The sequence below is a fragment of the Monodon monoceros genome, unplaced genomic scaffold, assembly GCF_005190385.1.
Source record: "Monodon monoceros isolate NGI ecotype Baffin Bay Population unplaced genomic scaffold, NGI_Narwhal_1 Super_Scaffold_2, whole genome shotgun sequence".
Lineage (NCBI taxonomy): Eukaryota > Metazoa > Chordata > Mammalia > Artiodactyla > Monodontidae > Monodon > Monodon monoceros.
The window spans coordinates 92031966-92041613 of record NW_021703776.1 but is presented as its reverse complement, the minus strand read 5'-3'; positions in this window follow the sequence as shown (position 1 = coordinate 92041613).

The window sequence follows — 9648 nt, the reverse complement described above, 5'->3', positions numbered from 1 at the left end:
CTGGCTTAAGCCCGTGACCTGCAGAGCACCATTCTGCCCGTCTCACTGGGAGGGTGATTGGGCATGAGAGTGACATGCAAGGGCTGTGGAGACAGATTCAGAGTTAACCCAGCTCTACTCTGTGACCTTAGGCAAGTTATGTAGTCTCTCTGTGCGTCATTTCTCTCATCTGTAACATAAGGATAAAATAGCTCCTACCTCAAAGGATTGTGGTAAGAATTAAAGGAGATAATTCATGTTGAGTATCTAAACCAGTAACCAATGTGTAGTAAGTATTAAATAATTATTAATATTATAACTGTATATATTGGTTTTCATGTTTCTCTTCTCTGAGTTTAAAAACTCTATTTGTAACAATATAACTTATCCACAGTTCATCCAACCTCAATGTCAATCACCCACCATATGTATTTACATAATGAGAACTTATGCACATGGAATTTGGGATTAAAATTTTTTTAATAAAAAATATTTTATTTAATATACATATATATAGCACTGACTGTGTATTGAGACTGTTATTAAATACTTCACTATATCAAACCATTTAATCCTCATAATAATTTTATGAGGTAGGTTCTACTATTATCTAACTTTATAGATGAGGGAACTGAGGCACAGAGAAGTTAAGTAACTTGCCTAAGGCCACACAGCTAGTAAAGTTTAGATTTAGGATTTGAACCCTGACAGTCTGATTCCAGAGTCAAGGTCCTTAACCACTTTACCATTGACTTTTCATCTTTGCTATTCAGTTGACAGAGAAGGAAGTGTTGAAAGAGAAAAATAATTATCAACTTCTCACATTTATTAAGCACCTACTGTGCTGGAGCTTTCACACCTACTTATTCCAATACTTTAATCACCATTAGTACTTTTAAGAATAACCATAAAAAGATTTTTATAGAGTGATTAAATACCAGAATTTATTTCATTTAATCCTCTAACAGCCCTATGAAACAGATGTTATTATTATTGCCATTTTACAGATGGAGAAAGTAAAGGTATAAAAGGTTAAGTAACTTGCCCAAAGTCATGTGGGTAATAAGTAGTAAAGCTGGGCTTCAAACCTAGGTTGTCTGGCTCTAAAACTCTTGTGTTTAACCACAACACAAATACTCTCCTATCTCCTTAACTGTGTGGGGTAGGTACTACGATGCTATCATTAATAAGTCACACAAATACTTATTCAGAATCCACTCAGAGGATACTGACCACTGGCACTATTACCTATCACTCAGAAGATGGGAAAATGAAGCCACAGAGACTAAATAGATACGAGGCTGCCACAATGAAGCGTCAGTCTCATCACTGGGAAAGCTAACTGCAGGCAAATTTGTGAAGCAAATGAGTATTTCCTTTTGGGTTTCTAAACTCTCTTTCAAACCCTTTTCTCACTAGTAACTCTGATTCCCCACGGTGCTATTGGAAAATAATATATTCTCTCCAAATTATTATGACTCAGTTAAGAACTCAAAATGGGTTGGAGAGGATATGATGAAATATAAATGTGGAGTTCCAAGAATGCTAATGCTGTCAAGTAGACAGTTCAAAGGCAAAATGTTTCAGTTAAATAAGAATTTCTAACATTCTGATGTATGGCTGAGGACAAGAACTCCTGCCACCCAGGGCAGAATAGTGGAGGAAACTAGAAACTTTGAGAGAACTTCTGGATTCAGAAATTAAGAAATATGGAAAACATTCTAAGAGCAGACAACTCAGAGATTCGGATATAATGATAACAAATGTCCAAGTAGAGTTTAATTTCTGTTGACCAAGTCCAGAGATACGTTCCAAGGTTTAGGTAACTCCTAGGAAGGCAGGTTCAACCTTAAACTGAGAGGAATGAGTAATGGCAAACACCATGTGGTTCACACATTATATTTATTAATTCTCACGATGGTCTTGCTAAATAGCCATTACCAACCTGTTTTATTGATGAGGAAAATAGCTAAAAGGGTATCTAGATCTCTTAAGCACGGGACATAGGATTCAGACCTAGTGCTATCTGATTCTGAAACTTTTGTTTTTAACCATGCTGCCCCCTGGAGCAGAAAAAGAGCATGCCTCTTCGAGGATTGCAAAATCCACCCCAATGGTGGGATACAAAGGGGAACTTCCAAAAGCTACAGTGAGAAGGAGTGGGTCAACGCAGCAGACAATGAGCCAAGCTAACATAAGAGTGTGTGCCTAGGGCTTCCCTGGTGGCACAGCGGTTAAGAATCTGCCAGCCAATGCAGGGGACATGGGTTTGAGCCCTGGGCTGAGAAGATCCCACATGTCGTGGAGCATCTAAGCCTGTGGGCCACAACTACTAAGCCTGTGCTCTACAGCCCGCGATCCACAACTACTGAAGCCCACACATCTAGAGCCTGTGCTCCGCAACAAGAGAAGCTGCTGCAATGAGAAACCTGCGCACCACAATGAAGAGTAGCCCTCACTCGCCACAACTAGAGAAAGCCTGCTCGCAACAACAAAGACCCAATGCAGCCAAATAAATAAATAAATTTATTTATTTACTTATCTTTAAAAAATACATTAACCAATTAAGAAAAAAATAAAGAGTGCGTGCCTGCAATTTACACAAGGCATCATGCCCCTTAAACAAGAGCCCTTCTAAATGACCCGTGGGCTGTGCTAGACTGTGTTGATTTCCTGTGCAAGTGATCTAAATGATAAGATTCCTGGTCACTAATGGAAACATGTTTTTCAATAACCTCTGTGATGACAACATCTTTGGATCCTTTTTCTCTGGTATTGACAGGTGTGACTTTTTGCTCTCTCAGAGTTATAACAGTTCCAGGATTTGAGTTTGGGTTTAAGAGTCAGAAGGCCATATTGCCCCAGATTTGGATATTCATGAGTCATCAGGCCAAATTACCATGATAATGTTACTGCTTATTCGCACTGCATTACAAGGTCCCGAAAAAGGCTGATTTTATTTTAAATAAACAAAAGAAAGTCCCAATCTTTTAGACATGTATGCTGAAATACATGCATGTGAAATCATATGCCATCTATGATTTGCTTCAAAATAATATTAAAGGAGGGGAAGATGGGACATGAAATCGGGTGATGGGTACATAGGGGTTCATTCTGTCACTCTTTCTGCTTGTGTATATGTTTGAAATTTTCTATTAAAAAAACTTTTAATACATTCTTGCCACTAAGTCTTTGTTTACAATATTGTATCAGCCTGCTATGCACTTCCCTTCCTCTTTCTGAAAATGCAGGTCCCATCTTCTCTGTGATTCTTTCTCTAGCTATGCTAGCTCACAGGGTTCTCACCCTCCTCAGAAGTCATCATTTCTTTAAATGCACATAGGAGGAAAGAAGACAGGTTTAAAATCAATATGCTAAGGGGCTTCCCTGGTGGAGCAGTGGTTAAGAATCCACCTGCCAATGCAGGGGACACAGGTTCGAGCCCTGGACCGAGAAGATCCCACATGCCATGGAGCAACTAAGCCTGTGCACCACAACTACTGAGCCTGCATTCTCGAGACTGCAAGCCACCACTACTGAGCCCATGTGCCACAACTAATGAAGCCCGCCTACCTAGACCCCACGCTCTGCAACAAGAGAAGCCACTGCATTGAGAAGCCCATGCACCACAACGAAGAGTAGCTCCCACTCGCCGCGACTAGAGAAAGCCCGTGCGCAGCAACAAGGACCCAATATAGCCAAAAAGAAAATAAATAAATTTATTTAAAAAATAATGAAGTAGATTAAAATCAATATGCTAAGCATCCACATTTATAAGTAGTAAAAACAAAAAAAAAGACAACAAATTCAACCCAAACAGAAAAGAAAGAAGATAATAAACATAGATGAAAACAATAAAATAGAAAACAAACATACAGTAGACAAGATTATCTAAGCCAAAAGTTGGTTCCCTGAAAATGGATAACCCAGGGCCTACTGTGACAATAAAAAGTTAGGCTACATGGAACACTAATGATGAAAAATCTGGAAGAGAAATTAAGGAAACACTCCCATTTACAATTGCAACAAAAAGAATAAAATACCTACGAATAAACCTACCTAAGGAGACAAAAGACCTGCACACAGAAAACTAAAAGACACCGATGAAAGAAATTAAAGATGATACAAACAGATGGAGAGATATACTATGTTCTTGGATTGGAAGAATCAACACTGTGAAAATGACTATAATACCCAAAGCAATCTACAGATTCAATGCAATCCCTATCAAACTACCACTGGCATTTTTCACAGAACTAGAACAAAAAATTTCACAATTTGTATGGAAACACAAAAGACCCTGAATAGCCAAAACAATCTTGAGAAAGAAAAACAGAGCTGGAGGAATCAGGCTGCCAGACTTCAGCCTATACTACAAAACTACAATAATCAAAACAGTATGGTACTGGCACAAAAACAGAAATACAGATCAATGGAACAGGATAGAAAGCCCAGAGATAAACCAATGCACATATGGTCACCTTATCTTTGATAAAGGAGGCAAGAATATACAATGGAGAAAAGACAGCGTCTTCAATAAGTGGTACTGGGGAAACTGGACAGCTACATGTAAAAGAATGAAATTAGACCACTTCCTAACACCATACACAAAAATAAACTCAAAATGGATTAAAGACATAAATGTAAGGCCAGACAGTATAAAACTCTTAGAGGAAAACATAGGCAGAACACTCTATGACATAAATCACAGCAAGATCCTTTTTGACCCACCTCTTAGAGAAATGGAAATAAAAACAAAAATAAACAAATGGGACCTAATGAAATTTAAAAGCTTTTGCACAGCAAAGGAAACCATAAACAAGACCAAAAGACAACCCTCAGAATGGGAGAAAATATTTGCAAATGTAGAAACTGACAAAGGATTAATCTCCAAAATATACAGGCAGCTCATGCAGCTCAATATCAAAATCACAAACACCCCAATCTAAAAATGGGCAGAAGACCTAAATAGACATTTCTCCAAAGAAGACATACAGATTGCCAACAAACACATGAAAAGATGCTCAACATCACTAATCATTAGAGAAATGCAAATCAAAACTACAATGAGGTATCACCTCACACCAGTCAGAATGGCCATCATCAAAAAATCTACAAACAATGAATGCTGGAGAGGGTGTGGAGAAAAGGGAACCCTCCTGCACTGTTGGTGGGAATGTAAGTTGATACAGCCACTATGGAGAACAGTATGGAGGTTCCTTAAAAAACTAAAAACAGAACTACCATATGATCCAGCAATCCCACTCCTGGGCATATACCCTGAGAAAACCATAATTCAAAAAGAGTCATGTACCACAATGTTTATTGCAGCACTATTTACAATAGCCAGGACATGGAAGCAACCTAAATATCCATCAACAGATGAATGGATAAAGAAGATGTGGCACATATATACAATGGAATATTACTCAGCCATAAAAGGAAACGAAATTGAGTTATTTGTAGTGAGGTGGATGGACCTAGAGTCTGTCATACAGAGTGAAGTAAGTCAGAAAGAGAAAAACAAATACTGTATGCTAACACATATATATGTAATATAAAAAAAAAAATTGGTTCTGATGAACCTAGGAGCAGGACAGGAATAAAGACACAGACATAGAGAATGGACTTGAGGACACAAGGAGGGGGAAGGAGAAGCTGGGATGAAGTGAGAGAGTGGCACTGACATATATACACTACCAAGTGTAAAATAGATAGCTACTGGGTAGCAGCTGCATGGCACAGGGAGATCAGTTCGGTGCTTTGCGACCACCTAGAGGGGTTGGATAAGGAGGGTGGGAGGCAGATGCAAGAGGGAGGGGATATGGGGATATATGTATACATATAGCTGATTCACTTTGTTATACGGCAGAAACTAACACAACTGGTGGGAATGTAAATTGATACAGCCACTATGGAGAACAGTATGGAGGTTCCTTAAAAAACTAACAATAGAATTACCATACGACCCAGCAATCCCACTACTGGGCATATACCCTGAGAAAACCATAATTCAAAAAGAGTCATGTACCAAAATGTTCATTGCAGCTCTATTTACAATAGCCAGGACATGGAAGCACCCTAAGTGTCCATCAACAGATGAATGGATAAAGAAGATGTGGTACATATATACAATGGAATATTACTCAGCCACAAAAAGAAATGAAATTGAGTTATTTGTAGTGAGGTGGATGGACCTAGAGTCTGTCATACAGAGTGAAGTCAGAAAGAGAAAAACAAATACTGTATGCTAACACATATATATGGAATCTAAGAAAAAAAAAGGTCATGAAGAACCTAGGGGTAAGATGGGAATAAGGACACAGACCTACTAGAGAATGGACTTGAGGATATGGGGAGGGGGAGGGGGAGGCTGTGACAGAGTGAGAGAGTGGCATGGACATATATACACTACCAAACGTAAAATGGATAGCTGGTGGGAGGCAGCCGCATAGCACAGGGAGATCAGCTCGGTGGTTTGTGACAGCCTAGAGGGGTGGGATAGGGAGGGTGGGAGGGAGACGCAAGAGGGAGGGGATATGGGAGCATGTGTATATGTATAACTCATTCACTTTGTTATGGGGCAGAAACTAACACACCATTGTAAAGCAATTATACTCCAATAAAGATATTAAAAAAAAAAGAAACTAACACAACACTGTAAAGCAATTTTACTCCAATAAAGATGTCAAAAAAAAAAGGGGGGGAAGCAAAAAGCCATCATCTGATAAATAATGTCTACAGTAAACCTCAGCAAGCATTATATTTAATGGTAAAAAAATTGGAAGCTTCCTCTTTTTGAAATCAGGTGCAAAATGAGATTCCAGTTATCATTTCTATTAAACATTTTATTGAAGTTCTCAAACTGTGAAGAAAGACCAGAAAAAAAATAATATAAGGATGAGAAAAGAAGAAATTAAAGATACGTGGGCTGTTCAGGAAACTAACAATGGATGGTGAAGCATCCCAACTGCCAAAACAGAAGGCTATTACTGCCCATAGGCCTGAAGGGTCCAGAGCAGGAGAGCAGTTAGCAGAGCTCAGCAAGAGCTGTGACTGTAGAGGAGGGCTGCCCAATGGCTTTGGGTAGAAGATGTAGCCACCCAGGCTGGAGAAACTCAAGGGAATAAATACCCCCACCCTCCAATCTCTTGGTGGTGCCTCCCAATGCCTGGGCCCAATGAAACGCAGTCCTAGGAGGTCAGCTCCTACAGCACAGGGCAGGGTGGAAAAGAATGGAGAGTACATATGGAGGTGCAAGTGGGAATACCCAGCACATGGGCTTTGAGGTGGTGGTGGGACACTCAGGTAAAAGTTTCCAGCACATCCTTAAAGATGTGGGTCTGGAACTCAAAGAGAGCTCAAACAAGACACACTTCCTGCTCTCAGAGAAGCTAAACTGCAGCTAGAGAGGGGGAGGCCAAAAGACTTCAATACATAATTGGGTTAAATGACGTGGGTCAGATTATAAGTACCATACAAATGTAAAGAGAAGGGATATCAGTAAGAACAAAAAACAGTCAGGATGCATATACATGCTACTATATATAAAAGAGATAACTAATAAGGACCTATTATAGAGCACAGGGAACTCTTCTCAATATTCTTAATGACCTATATGGGAAAAGAATTTTTAAAAGAGTGGATATATGTATATGCATAACTGATTCATTTTGCTGTACAGCAGAATCTAACACGACATTTTAAATCAACTTTACTCCAATAAAAATTAAAAAAAAATAAAGGATGATTTCAAGTCAGACATGGAACTTAATCTGAGCCTTCAGGATAGATGGGTTGGTTAAATAGAAAGGAGGGGACAGGACATTCCAGGAAAGAGGAATACCGGTATAATTATAGTAACAATCAGCATTTACTAAGAGCTAATTATTTATCAGGCACTGTTCTAAGTGCTTTACCTATAATACTACATTTAATACTCAGAATAAGGGGTGGGATAGGGAGGGTGGGAGGGAGGGAGACGCAAGAGGAAAGAGATTTGGGGATATATGTATATGTATAGCTGATTCACTTTGTTATAAAGCAGAAACTAAAACACCATTGTAAAGCAATTATACTCCAATAAAGATGTTAAAAAATTTTTTAATTTAAAAATTTAAATTAAAAAAAAAAATACTCAGAACAATCCTATGAAACAGGTACTAGCATCAGTCTGATTTGACCGAGGAGGAAATTAAGGCACATAGAGGTTAAATAACTTGCCCAAGATTTAGGCACAGAAGGGTTAAATAACTTGCCTGAGGTTGCACAGCTAGTAAACTGCTGAGCCAAAATTTGAATCCAGGGAACCTAGCTTCACAGAATATGCTCTTAACCACTCTGCTATAGCACCTCACACCACGAGAACCACTGTAACAAGCTTGGGAATGAGATCATTTTGGAACAGCAAAATAGGTCTGCTAAAGCTAAGCTATGTGGCATCTGCCCTGTGTTAGATGGGCAGTGAGTGGGATTGAAAAATCACTTAAGGATGATGGTGATGGTGATGCTTATATGCTGCTGCTGCTGCTATGATGACAATGATGATGATGACGATGGGCTTCTAGAATTCCTATGAGCAGATAGCAGACAAGATTCACTGTGAAGGGATGAGGTAATTTCCCCATTAGTAAATTTTTAAGAAAAAGAAATAGGGAAAAGTACTGAACAAGCAAGTAGTGGGAAGAAACCATGATGTGCTGATAATACAGTGTTTGATTAAGAAAAATTGGCTAAGAAAGAAAGAAAAGCAATTCAATTAATAAAATTAGAAATAGCTAGAGAAGGGTTTCCCTGGTGGCGCAGTGGTTGAGAGTCCGCCTGCCGATGCAGGGGACATGGGTTCGTGCCTCCGTCCGGGAGGATCCCACATGCCGCAGAGCGGCTGGGCCCGTGAGCCATGGCCGCTGAGCCTGAGCGTCTGGAGCCTGTGCTCTGCAACGGGAGAGGCCAAAACAGTGAGGGGCCCGCGTACCGCAAAAAAAAAAAAAAAAAGAAAGAAATAGCTAGAGAAGAACACTTTTTCAGTCAGACTGGCTTCAAGAATATCTTCTGCATTTACACACACATTCCTTCACATTTCTCAGTTTGGACTATTATAAATAAGGCTGCTATGAACATTTGAATACAAGTCTTTGTGTAAACATATTTTTTCATTTCTCTTGGGTGGAGTGGAATTTTGGGGAATTCTGGTAAGGATATACTTAACATAATAATTTGCCATATTGTGTTCCAAAGTGCCTGTACCATGTTCCAATTCCACTAGCTCGACATCCACACCAACACTTTTATTGTCTGTTTTTAATTTTAGCCATTCTAGTCAGTAAGTTGCCTTTAGTTCACATTTCCCCGATGTTAAGCATCTTTTCACGTGCTCATTTCCCATCCGTATATCTTCTTTGGTGAAGAGTCTGTTCACATCTTTTGCCCATTTTTAATTGGGTTGTTCGTCTTATTTTTTAGTTGTAGAGTTCTTTATATTTTCTGACTGGACATGAGTCCTTTATCAGGTATAATTTTTGCAAATATTTTCTCCCAGTTGTGGCTTACCTCTTCATATTTTTAACAGTGTATTTCAAAGATCAGAAGTTTTACATCTTTGATGAAGTACAATTTATCAACTTTTTATTTTATGGTTTGTATTTTTCATGTCCTATCCAAGAAGACTTT